Raw genomic sequence first — 14,037 nt, 5'->3', positions numbered from 1 at the left:
TAAGACTTCCAGTCCAAACGTCATTGTCATTTAATTTTATTCTTTCTTTTAATATTTATAAATATTTCAAAACAGCAACTCAGTCTTTGAGGTTAAGGAGGTGGCTTATTTTAAACACAAGAATAAACCTAAAACATATGAAAACAAGTTAGAAAAAACAAATCCTCTATAAAAATGCTAGTTAAAGTGTTATGAATATGATCCACTGGGCCCTTTTACAAAGCTTTAAATGGAATGTTTTTGTGTTTAAGTCTGTTTTGGTGGATTTAAAAAAGTTCAGTGTTCATTAAACCATTCTGGACTGCTGTTGGCCTTTTTAGGGACAGTCTAAAAAAAGGATTTGTATAGATACTGCAACTATTTCTCAATACAATGGACAAGCATTGTAGTAACTGTGGGGAGCACACTGTTGCTTTGCATTATCCCAGGGATCTCCATATAGAGAAGGCACTGATAGTGCCTTCGCTGAGTATATAGGGTATCAGCACCTAGATCTTAAAGTCGCAGCGCTGAAAGAATCTGAGAAGCAGCGCTGTCATCAGGATCAAAGGTCAGAAAGCAACACCCATTAGAGTTAATGTTAATGCCCTTTCAGCGAATGAATGGAATATTGCTCTCAAAAATACATCTGTGGTCAGCATTGGATTTCCCCATCACCTTTATTTATTTCAACAAGATTTTGGGTTTTTTTTTTTTTTATCCTGCCTGGAAGAAAGAAATCATTATCATTTCTGCTCTTAAATCTGAGGTTGTTGATTGAGTTGACTTTTCTGTAAACATACAAGGATCATAAGTGGCATCAGAAAAAAAAAAAAATATATATATATATATATATATATATATATATACAGAGAGAGATCCAAAAGAAATTGGGGTATCATGTAATACAGCAAGCATTTTGTTTTAAATAAATTATTTCAAAATATCTAACCTGAATAACTATAGTTTGTTTTAATAATGTTGTTAAGCTTTCTTTGGCCAATAAAAACTCAAAAGAGAAGTGCAATGTTTTATTCCATTCAGTAAGCACAACAGCATGCAAGCTCAGAGTAGTTAGTTTCTGCAATAGCAAACATCAATGCATAGTCCACTAGCTCATCATGCCTTAATGGATGACAATAATTCAAATCACTCCTGGAATAAACTTAAACATACACATTACTGCATAGCACAAATTAATAATTTATTTTATAAAAAGTATTATTTTATTCTTATTTTACTTAAAATATGCAAATTGTAAATTTAAGAAAATAAACCTGGTAAACTGACCTTAACTAGAAATCTTTAAAATGAAATATGATCTTATCTAATTCATGAATTGCTCTTCTGGATTTGCTGTCTTGAGATTTGAAGCCAAAAGAAATGGAGCCTTATACAGGATCTTAGACATGCCTGTGTGTATCTTCAGCATAGTTTTGTGTAAGCAACGGAAACCAGCATCTTTTAAACAACACTGAGAGATGCTTTTAGTAGTAGTTGTAATGAAATGGGTGCCAGCTGTTCTGACCGTGCTATGTGTGGAATTGTCTCTGTCTGCCAACTGCAAACTAGGATGTTATTGGAACATTTAGCATAATATTTACAATGCACATACGAGCTGTCTATCATTCTCCATTAGAAAGCCTCTAGACATGCTGTTGTGTCACACCTGTTTTTTATTTCTATTTGTATGTCTTGCCACACTGTATTCCCTCTAACATTGATTTCTTCTTTTGGTGTGACATCCCAGTGCGAGGACTACATGGGGAGTCATTAAAAGGACTTTTTAACTCAACCAGAAGCCCCAAAACATCACCCTTGGGAGGCTTCTGACAGATCTCTGCCAGGCGTCACCCAAGGCAGCCCTCTGCATATCAAAGCTGGCGCTTCTGAACCAGTGGCAGACTCATTAATGATCACATTAATGTCTTGTCATTTTTTTAATTATTATATCATGTATGCATTCATTTATAACATATACAATGCTGTGCAAAAATCTTCAACATGTTGCATTTTTCTACTCTGATGCATTATGAGCATCAACAATTTACTCAAAGCCTCCACTAGTGTTTTCTACTATTATAACAACCTTGACTTGCATAAAGAAGGAATAACATTGAACGAAATAGCTTGCATCACTTGATTTTCATGGTGTGGTATCCGAAGCATAATCAACAAGTACAGAGAAACATCATCTGTAATTGACAAACCCAGGACTGGAAGACCCAAAAAGCTATCTAACAAGGATGAGCAATACGTGATAATATCCTTAAGGAATAGAAAGAAGACAGGCATTGAATTGACAACAGAACTGGCAGATGGCACAGGTGTCGTTGTCCATCAAATCGACAGTACGAAGGTCACTCTTGAAATCAGGACTTAAAGGATGTGTTGCAGTAAGAATACCTCTTAAGAAAGGGGAACAAGACTGAAAGGCTGAAATATACACAAGAACACAGAAATTGGATTATGGAACAGTGGTCAAAGGTGCTTGGTGAGTGCCCCTTCCACTTTGGCCGAGTATGTTACTAAAGCTTTCACCTTCCTGCCTCCTAAAGTCCATATATTCAATTTCCTAAGTATATAGTATATCAGGACATAGTATATTATATTGTACATTTGATCTAACTACTAAGGTTTACTTTCATTCTGTGGTGACTTTATATGTATAAACAAATTATTTAAATTATGAATGTATTAACCACAGCTGATTAACAAGTACCAATAGGATCACTTTTATTGCCCGTAAACAAACAATGATATATTCCACTTAGAGAACAAAGCCTACCAGTAATGTGTAGAACTGGTTCTGAGTGTATGAGTCTTTATCTCGCACACAGCAACGTTACTTCCCCTAAGTAATGGGAACAACCATATTCACTTTTGAGATTTAAAAAAAAATGTAAAAAAATCTCACATATTTTGATATTAAATTCCCTTGCGTGTAATCTTTTGTAACATAAAAAAGAAAATATTCCCAGATAATGATCCAGATAATGATAATGATAATGTTTTGAAATTATTTCTATGTCTTGTTCAATTTGACACTGATTGCTTATTTAGTAACATTACTGTGTTTTTCCACAGCATGCCAAAGGTAGCTATTGAAAACGACACAAAACTTTTCTTGATGGCAGTAGTTAATAATGATTGGTATCATCACACCCTTATTAGGGCTGTGCGTGAACACATCACTCCTCATTAGGCTCCAGGGATTAGTCATGAGTAAAGTCATTATGCAGTGTCTAGTGAAGAACACCCCATTAAATTCAGGCTGTAGTGAGTTTGAATCCACTAAGAAAAACTAATATCAGACATAATTGAAGTACTGTAAAATACTCCAGATAGAAACATGAAAAGCAATGACCCTGCTTTATCATATCGTAACCAGTTTTATGATTATAATAAAGATTTTATGTTAAATAAAATGTAATTCAATTGAAAAATGTAAACCATAATACTAACCTTTTTTCTAACCCTCATCCAAACTCCAACCTTTTAAAAGTAGATTATTACTGAATGAATTAGTACATAATGAGCTTGTCAGAACAGTGTTAAACAGTCTCTAAAATGGTATCAAAATCTACTGTACTATACCAGACTGCCATATCTCCCAAAAACCATGTTCTACCTCATGTCCATGTATGTTACATGTTATAGACGTGTGGTTAATTTGGCCCAAATCTTTAGCGCAATTAGCTTAAAACAGATCAGATCAAGTTGTCTTGAGGTCTGATAAGTAATTGTTTTAAAAGACTTTCAAATCCCTCCCCAAAAAGCAACACTGTAAATCCCTTGAGGATTTCTTGTCTTTATACAGTTGTTCCTTGTGACAGTGAAGCAACAACAGAGCACAAAAAATAGCTCCACTCTGAGCAGACATTGGAAAGGCTGGGAGGGGAGCAGAATTTCTTAAAAGCAGACTGCTCTGTGCTCTTAAAGCTTGTTTTATAATATTTTCACTCATATTTAGATCAGTAAAATAGGGCCCCTGTGAGCCAATGAAATCAAATGGCATGTGCGTCTCTTTACCAGGGAGGGGTCATTTTCAATGATGTAAATGCATATAGATACCACACCTTTCAGGCCAATTTCTGGAATGAATATCTTTGTTTCTTTTTAAACAGCTCCTGGCAGTTTTTGCAGAACCATTTCTATGCAGCATTATTTACATGCGAGAATAAAAACCATGTGTTCTAAATTTAAGAGCACCTATTTTTGAAACAGGCAATAAATAGATAGCTAGATAAATACATAACGGTGAGGTATTGTTGGGCATTCTGATATACAACACCAGTGAAAAGGAGAATACTATATAACGAAACTACAACAGCAATAACAAAAAAAGGCCAGATGAGTAGATGCTGTAAACTCTCCTTTCTGATCAATATTTATTCGATCTGCAAAAAGACAAGGATCCCTGCTGCCCCTACCGGGGCTCCAGAGGAAGGGATTAGATTTCATTAATCAGAAATTGTTTCAACTCATTTAAGTGAAAAGATGTATCTGATGTGTTTAATGCTGACCAAGCAGCTGGCTCGGAAGCAGATTGATACCATGCATGAAGTCTGATTGGTTTAGATTGCTTGATTAGACATTTAGTTCAATGATCTGCCAACTGCCAATCGACTTCGTTGGAGGAAATCGGTGCTTTATATATCTACCACTGTTCTGACAATAAATAATGTAATAGTGTGTGCGCATTCATTTCTTGAATGACATGTACCTGTAACCTTTATAGTTAAAGAGTTATAGGCACAAATCTAACAGCAGTAAAAAACCCTCAGACCCTAAATTGGCCCAATCAATAGCATGTGATTGAGCAGTGGTAATAGGAATTTCACAAAGGTTACTGTAGCACACACCGTGTTTACTCAGCGGGTAGCAGGAACGGCAGGATACTAACCTGAATTTGACATGCCTCTTTAGATTCCCTCCCCTCCCCAGTTCCTAGTTTAAATGTCTTGCTAGGTGGTGTTTGATGTTATCAGCTAGCCTGCTTGCCCCTGACTTATTTAGGTGCAGTCCATCTTTCATATAATATCTATTTCTTTTCCAAAAGCAATCCCAGTTGTTTATAAATCCCAGCCCTTCTTGCACACACCAACCAGCCAGCCAAATATTTAAGGCCCTAATTCTACTGAATACTTCATCCCCACCACCAGCAAAAGGTAGTAGACCTGAGAGAATAATTCTGCATCCTAACTTTTTCAGCTGTCTTGTTAATGATTTAAAATCATCTTTCAGAATCTCAGATTTTCTGTTCCTTATGTCATTTGTACCAGCATGCAACAATGACCACAGACTCTTTTTTGTGACTTATTTACAGGATCTTTACAAATAAAGTCACTGTCGACATAGTGTATAACTGAATCACCAACAAACAACACCTCACCCTTGTTTTCATCCAGCACTAGGTCGCCATTGCTCGGTACTTGGAACCACCATATACATTTCACAAGAAATACAGATCAAAGCACGCATTTCAGAATCCATAGTGTGTGGAAGACAATAAATAAATAGGATTTATAATAATTTAACAAGGAAGAGAGCAGATGTAAAAATGGTGAGAACTGAATAAAAACAAAAGGTAAAATTATAGCATAGGTTACATGTGACTTACCCCTGTTCTGGACCCAACACAGTTCCACTCTCACAGACTAGCTGGGACAAATACAGATAACCAGCAGGCTATAATACAGGCATATGTACTGTATTCTTGTATTGTAAAAAAAATAAAAATAAATAAAAATATTATTCTGAAATTATTTTCAAATTATTTTCTGTAGTGGCAAACGTAGGGTGACCCAAATAACGTAGCATTATATTGTACTGGTCACAATACTATAGTTACCCAATTACACATTCTGTAGCATTTCTGTCAATACTGTTGTACTATAAAATCATATATGGCATAATTACACATAGGGCTAAAACTGCTGGACTGAAACAGGTATAGAAAGATTTATCTGGGAGGAAGAATGCTGTTTCTGTGAGTATTTAGATTTTTCCCTGTGTTTTTAGTGATTTAAAAAGTTTTAGATAAAATACCAATCCCTCTCTTATATTCTGCACATGCTCTACAAATAAAAGTAATTTATTTTTTACACCTCAAGTCTCCAGCTAGCTGTTACTTATCCCATGAACCTTTTCCTTTAAAAAAAAAAAATTATTAATTAGATGGCAAAAAATGTGACACACTAGGAATCTATCATTTCAGTATCAAAATATATCTGTATTTAAAAGCCAAGACTTTAGAATGTAATCCACTTCGACCATTATGTATTCATGATTCATGTCATAACTCAAGGTTTTGAGCTATTTAAAGTAGTTTTATTAACGTCAACCAATTTGCTTTAGGGAAGGTTTGTCTTTTCTTTTATTTAACTGATTCAGTCTGATCAGTTTCCACAGAAATATATATGGGGCACCACGGGATAAGGTTTCTTATCCACTGCCACCTGCTTTCACCCATGCTGTTTGAAGCTTTGTCTTTCATACGACAGGAGGGGGAAACAGAAAACAAAAAGACAGGTGTCAGATACACCACAGCACTGTAACTTTGTAATACAGTAACTGTACATTGCGAAATTATAAAACTATCCTGACGCAAAAGGCTTTCGGTTGCTTAATGCTTAATAACACTGTCACTATGACCCTATTAACTGTGTTAATCTTATTTCCAGTCGAAGCAGGGAACTGACAATTTAAATTTTTTTTTTAAAAAGTGTAAATGCATGATTGAATTGCAATCCTCCTGGCTGGTGTGTGTCACCTCTCTAGATGAGCCAGACTTTGTCCCTCAGTCGCAGTGTTGCTTGCTGACCAGGGCCGCAGCTGTAATGGGAAAGCAGCACAGTTGGTCAGTCCCACCTTACCCAGCTGTATGTTTGACTACTAAACAAGTGTGTCCTACAAAGAAAGTAAAGGCAGTCATTTCTGTATTTTTCATCAGAGCTCATGGGGTCTATTTTAATGATCAAATCAACAGAGAATCTATACCACCGTGTTATATCTATCCTGCTGGGGATTTGTTGAACAACTTATTAACATTCAACCACATACAATAAAGATTCAGGGCAATGAGGTCTGCAGAAAATCATTTTGATACATTTTAAGAATGGTGATATTAGAACCTACCATGGTTTAGATCATTAAAACAGACCACCCGCTAGTGCCTATTTGCATAGTTAGAGGTACACTGTTAACCCCTTAATATCCAAAACCTCTTTTATTAGTGATTTCATTTTTGCAATGAAGTGAGTGCTGTTGAGGTCCATCTGTACAGGGTGGTCCCGATGATCACTACATGAGGAATCTGAGCGCCATTATAGATTCAGATGCTTAACTGAGGCAATAGCAAGTGCCAGACAGCATACCATTAACACTGTAGAATAACAAGCAGTGTGAAAAGCAGCAAATCAGAACAGGATTTCAAGCACATTCCTGTAAGATAAATAATTAACTCAGGGGCTGCTTGTCCATTAAATTCTAAAGGTTTGTTTGTTTCAACCATCATCATTATTATTTTAGCCTGTGATACTGAAGACATTGAACAGTCTAGATGATCCTTACATCTAATCCCAAGTTCAGAATCACAACTGACGGAAAATTACTGCAGTCTGATTACAGTAAGAGGAATCAGTTGTGTGTAAAAAAAAAAATAACAAATTGCGTTCAGATGGTATGTGCTCAGTTTCCCAGTGTAATGGGTTTAATGCCAAGATGAGGCATTTACTCGCATCCGCTGCTCCCAGCACTATGGCAGCCTGTTCGATTTCTAAGATGCTGAGAGCTGAGAATGCCATTTTTAGGCTTTTTGTAATGAGAGCACATGATCTGTTAGCAGGTGTCTCACTGTGCCAGCCAGGGCTTTCAGCAGATTGGAAATGCTGGGCTGTGAAGGAGCAGTGGGAAAGAAAGTCTGCTATTGCAGCTCTCCATTGCTGGCTCTGACCTTGAGATCCTTCAGGAATGGACTGAAGACAAAGGAATTAGTATGTTCTTTACGGCAGTGATGTTATCTCTAACCTCGATGATCTCCTGTAATACGGGTCAATAGAAGGAAGGCCTTCCTGGTTTGGACTACTGCCCAGGGGCTCCATCTCTCTCAAACACGGGACTGAATTGACTTTCTGGAGGGTTGCATTTCAAGAAAAGAAAGAAAGAAAGAATAAAGTTTGGATTAAAAAAAAATAACAATATTTAATTTAATTCTGAAGATAAAAGCATACTTGACTCGCACAGTATGGAGCTAAATATTCAACATGCTCCTAACATTGCTGTTTTATAATTTAAAATGGGCGGGGATCTGCACTGTTGAACAGTCCTGAGGACTCAGAATGAAGAGTTTCCCACTGCACTGAACCCACTAGATTCTATGACATCATCGATTTACAATGTGCTGCATGGAATAAAGTTTCTTGTGTAGAGAAGGGCTCGGAATTTAGTTCCTATCAGCTGTAGAGGGAGCACAACAGTTTGACCATATGTTCACCCTGACCCAATTAGTTTTGGATCCCACTTTCTTTATACTGGCTTGAACATGCCTAATCCCTGAGGTTTCTTTTTATTAATGTTTTTACAAAGAAATACAGAATTCATATTGTATTCATAAATACCCCCCATTAAAAACAAACTACTCTTGAAGGCTGTGTTTTTCAGATCCTTTCTTCACATATTACTCTGTTTCCTTCATTTAAATCAACATGCAAGAATTGTGAAAATAGTATTTTTTTCTAGCTTGAGTTTACTTCCTAACTGAATTACATTTGAGCCCGTGCAGAGTTGAGACCCACAGGTATATTGAAAGACATTTCCCAGAGCCGAGGGAGCGGAGATCTCAGAGTTTATTAAATCCATTCCTCTGTGTTCCCCTCTGGTTATCGTCTGTTGGTAAAGTCACTTATCAGGATGGGGATTGTGTACAATGCAATACATACACCGCCTCTACTAGGCAAACACTCTTATATTTGCACTGCTTCTTTGGTGATTTAAACCACATAAAAGCTGGGAATATGTCTTTCAAAAGTTATGAGGCATTTACTACAGTGTAACAAAAAATAAATACATGTAACAAAACTTGTAAGCCAACTGTAAGTACAATATTTATGTCAGTTATTGGGAATTAGAGATATATACAGTTATTATATTGTTACCAATATATGCATTCTGGTGGAATTAACAGCATTATAGCAACTATATAATTCATATATACAGGGAATGTAAATAGGAAGGTAAAGAATCTAGTAGCCTGATGGTTATTAAACAATAGGGCAGATCATATGAATTGCCTTCAGATTAGGTAAGCAAACCATCAAATGGCTCCTTAACTATATATTATTTCCAGTTTAGTTACAGTTGTGAGTAAATGTGGATATCTATGGTTAGCCATGTTATTAATTATGAATTGATCTTTCCCTGTTGTGTCTGAATTGCCCTGTCTGCTTGCACTTTGTGCTCTCCTTGCTGAGATGAAAAAGGGATGGGATATTGTGAAACACAGGAAATGCCGATTGAAAGAGGAGAGTGGCCAGATGACAACAGGTATTCTTTAGATCTACAATAACACACACAACCAGTCTGTATTCTTAATTAAAGTCAGGAACGACCTGGTAGCTACTGAACTTGTGAACTTGAGTCCAAGATGAGATGAAATCACTTTTGTGTACCTTCATCAGGAAGACCAACAACATTTGTTGACCATAGGGATTGAACCTGACACCATAATCGGCCTGGTAAAACCAGTTATTACTTTGCAAGATGGGCCTCCCTTATAACAGTTTAACATAGTAAAAGCACAGCAAAGTGTAATAAAGCATAGTGAAAGCATCTTATAGCAGAGGTAGACATTGTCAAGCACAGAGGAGTATGGTAAGCTATGTTAAACTATGCTCCTGAGACAGAAGACTTCAGCCACTTTCTTGAAAACTACGATTGCACAAGATGTGCTTGCGCTGAAGCCTTTGAATCACAAACAGCACTTTATAAAACAGCAGAAAGAAACAGAACAAGGATTGCAGTACAAAAAAATAAATGGGTTTTCATCATGCCCTAAGTTATTAAATTTGCATGAACCTCTCTGTGCTTGTCCTTTGGGTAATCCTATTTCTAATACCCCTGAGAAGCTCAGGGTTGTCTTTTTGTCCCTGAAAAACAATCAATAACCAGGTTTACAAAGTATAATGAGTTTGTATCCCAACCCTGCTACAGTTATATATTGGCAAGCGCTCAGTTCACCTGACTTCTACTAACATATAATCACACAGAATGTAATCCTATGGAAAGATGAACAAGACCGCTTTATTTCCATAGTATCTATATTTTCATTTTACCTCCCACAGGATGTAAGTGTGCCATATATGTTGTGAAAAGAACCAGCTCTTTGTACTGTACCTATGGTTGATCCAGTGACAGGACATCTTTTTTCAGTTGTTAAGGGTCCACTTCTTGGTGTTGCTAATCTATACATTATAAATAACAGACAAAACACAGCACACAGTTGCTATCAGCTTTCCTAACATTCATAAAGGCAATTGCTAAAGTAGGGGGTCTAGGAGAGTTCATCCCCTGATACTATAAATGGAGCAATCTGGAGTTTGCATTTCATTTTTGCATTGAAGTATAATGGAGTTCAGCCATCAGCCATTCTGACGCTGTTAGGTTAGTTCAGTACCTGTATCTGCATTTAAATCTCTACAAATTAGGGGCTGTGTGGTCCAGTGGTTAAAGAAAAGGGCTTGTAACCAGAAGGTCCCCGGTTCAAATCCCACCTCAGCCACTGACTCATTGTGTGTCCCTGAGCAAATCACTTAACTTCCTTGTGCTCCGTCTTTCGGGTGAGTTATAATTGTAAGTGACTCTGCAGCTGATGCATAGTTCACACACCCTAGTCTCCATAAGTCACCTTGGATAAAGGCGTCTAAAAAATAAACAAATAATAATAATATAATAACAACTATTATGTATAAAACTGAGTCATTTCTGTATTAAATCATCAAGAACAATAGGGCTATGGAACAGCAATCATCTGAGTCCCCACATCTTTAAATCTACAAAGTGATACACTAGATGGATTCTGTAATTGAAGTAGTGGTGACTACACATAGAAATGAATGTTCCAGACAGTAACTTTACCTTTTGAAATTTACATCTTTGATTACCGGAACTGCAAGGATTTTACAGGTGAAAGAAAGGGTTTTAATAGAGTCGCATGGTGGTTATTACCAGAAGAAATTACACACTGGCAGAGTGAAGTGTACATTTCCTCTTTGATGAAAAAAGATTAAGGACATCATTTAATCTTTGATTTGACTGTTTCATTTGCCAGCAGGTTTCAAACACTGACTTATGTATCCAGACTTTGCAGATCATTTAAAAGCTTAAGGGATTTCCAACTAGTCATTTAACATGCCATTCTCCCTGCTCAAATATTAGTCCAATAAACAGACCTGGTAATAAATGGCCGGCAAAAGGCCTGATCTGCTTTGGCAGTGTTACAAGCTGCAGAACACCACCATTCAAAATGTTTGCTCATAAACCTGTCGAATCACAGTGTAATAAAACATAGATATCCTGAAGGATTTTGGCCTTGCTGATTAATGAAAGCTTTTTTTGCTTAGTTGTTTTATTCTGTAGCAATTCATTAATTACATCATTACATTTATTCAACCAAGTCTATTAAGAGCTGGAATATATCATAACGGTGAGTGGTCTGATGTGAAACAGTTGTCCTGCATTAGTGGAATGAGTCAATACTGACGTATTCATTTAGAAGAAGTGGATTCTGTAATGAATGTCACAGTACAGCAGCTTTTTTTCTGTGTAGGGTTTTCATATACATCATATGAGGTAAGAGCTCAGTTCCAATTTTCAAAGCTAGCCGAAGACCCCAAGTCCATGCATTGTAAAGTTTAATAACAAGGATCATGTACTGTATGAAATATATGCAGTGCAGAACTGTGTCATGAAATATACAGATGCATTTGCCCAATGACAAAGCTGTGTGTTAGCATGGAGCTAAATTTCCCCAATGCATTGCCAATATAAATGCTATTTGCATGGAATACTGCACAATGTTACAGTTGTATGGTCTGCCCTTAATCTCTAGTGTATTGGAAATAAAGGGTTTACAGTATTCTGAGAGTATCCATTCATGTAATGGGGTGACCGATGTCACTTAATTTAGGCATGTTTGATTTTGTTGTTGTAATATATTCACATATTGATTTATTCACATTTGATTTAATGTTAGTTTGTTTTATTTTAACACATTTATAAAGCACCTTTATTTTGGCATGTTACTTTGTTGGAGATTTGCACAGATCTCACTGGCACGTTGATGCTCTCTTGTTCTCAGCCTTCATAGGTGTCAATTGAATAATTTGAAGAAGCTGATACCTGGTATAAAAGTTCCTGGTTTCATCCATTCGAGAGATTGGAGATTGGTGAATTGGGGGGATGGTGTTTGTGTTCAGCAATTGAAGCCATCTTTGTAAAATAGAAGTAGTCCCCAAAGCCATAGAAAGTTGCACAGATGCATAGCTCTCATCCTTGAATGAGCAGTCTAGGATTAAATACTATAACCGGATTATACTGAGAAAATCACATGCAACCCATATATAACACGCCTTCTGAAATTTGTAAAAAGGCACACCGTATACTGAAAAATTACGGTACAGACTAAATATTAGCTTAACTCTAAGATGGCAATATTTAATTCGAACGCTGCAGCTGTAAAAAGAAAAAAAAAACTGTGTGTGTGTGTGTGTTTGTGTTTGTGTGAGAAGTAATGTGTTGAACTGTTTTGAAGTGTCATTATACCCTTTTTATTTACATGTTTCTGCTGTTGGTTTATTAATGCAGAGCTTTCAGCAAAATTACAGCACTTCACAATAAAATACATTTGCATACGGAGCTCTCCAGAAAATACCAGTGCAACACAGTTTAATTAGAATTTACGGAAAACTGCAGTAGGAATCATTTCAGTCAGATCAGTGCAATCTTGAACTGGCACCCACTGGGCTTTAAACAAAAACAAGCACACGCGTATTTTAATGGAATACTGTGCATACGCGTTTCATACCCAGCCAGAGTCACGTCAAATAAATCAGATCTGAATAGGTGTGAAGCTGCACAGGCCGTTCTTCAGAAATACTGAAAGGAAACAGAACTAACTTGCATTAAGGTGCTAAATCCAATAAGCATGTCTTTATGTAAACAGTGCTTCCTCATAGGTCCCAGGTTTCATCAACTGCAATGTTGTTACAGACTATATGCTGCACGTGAGGGGGGGGGGGGGGGGGGGGGGGGGGGTCCGGGGTATACCTCTTCCTCAAGAACATTTTGGACAATGATTAATCTGACTTAAATTATTACAATTACATTTCAAATCAATAAAAGAAAAAGATAACAACAACACTGGTTAATTTAAAATGATATAATTTGCAACTTGAATTAAGAACCTATGAATGAATGGAGTGTACATGCAATCATATGCTGATAATGGCATCATTTTCGAAACAGTGATCTTACATAGCAGTTTTATTTTGTAGGTTGTACGATGACTGTCGCAGGTCTGCAGATTTTAATGTTGATTTGTGGGTCACTTGGGTGGTCTATTCCTGTGCTGTGGTGCCAGACCTATGGAATAGGGCAGGTGCACATATAACAGGGTATAGGGGCAGATATTCTGCCACATATAGCAAGTTGAGGGGCTAGATATACAGCAGCCCTCATTTCTTGTGCATCTTTCTCTATCTAGGTTTGCTTGATCCACATCTTTACAGGTATCTGTGAAAAACTACTGCAAATTGCAAGTGCTTATCTGCTGGAGCGATTATTCTTGTCTGTTTATTGCAAATTGTTTACAACAGTCCCCTTCAGCAAACAACACTCCCAGAGGCATAAACTGCTTCCTTTTAAAGTTCTGAGGAAACAAATGGGTCTTTAGGCTGCAGGAGGCATTATGTGAAAACAGCTTTGTTTTTATTGTTGACTTGACAACACACACTGAAAAGGTTATCATTTCCACCTAAACGTAAATTATGCAGAGGCTGG

This window comes from Acipenser ruthenus, chromosome 12 (assembly GCF_902713425.1).
Source record: "Acipenser ruthenus chromosome 12, fAciRut3.2 maternal haplotype, whole genome shotgun sequence".
NCBI lineage: Eukaryota > Metazoa > Chordata > Actinopteri > Acipenseriformes > Acipenseridae > Acipenser > Acipenser ruthenus.
This window is presented reverse-complemented; position numbering follows the sequence as displayed.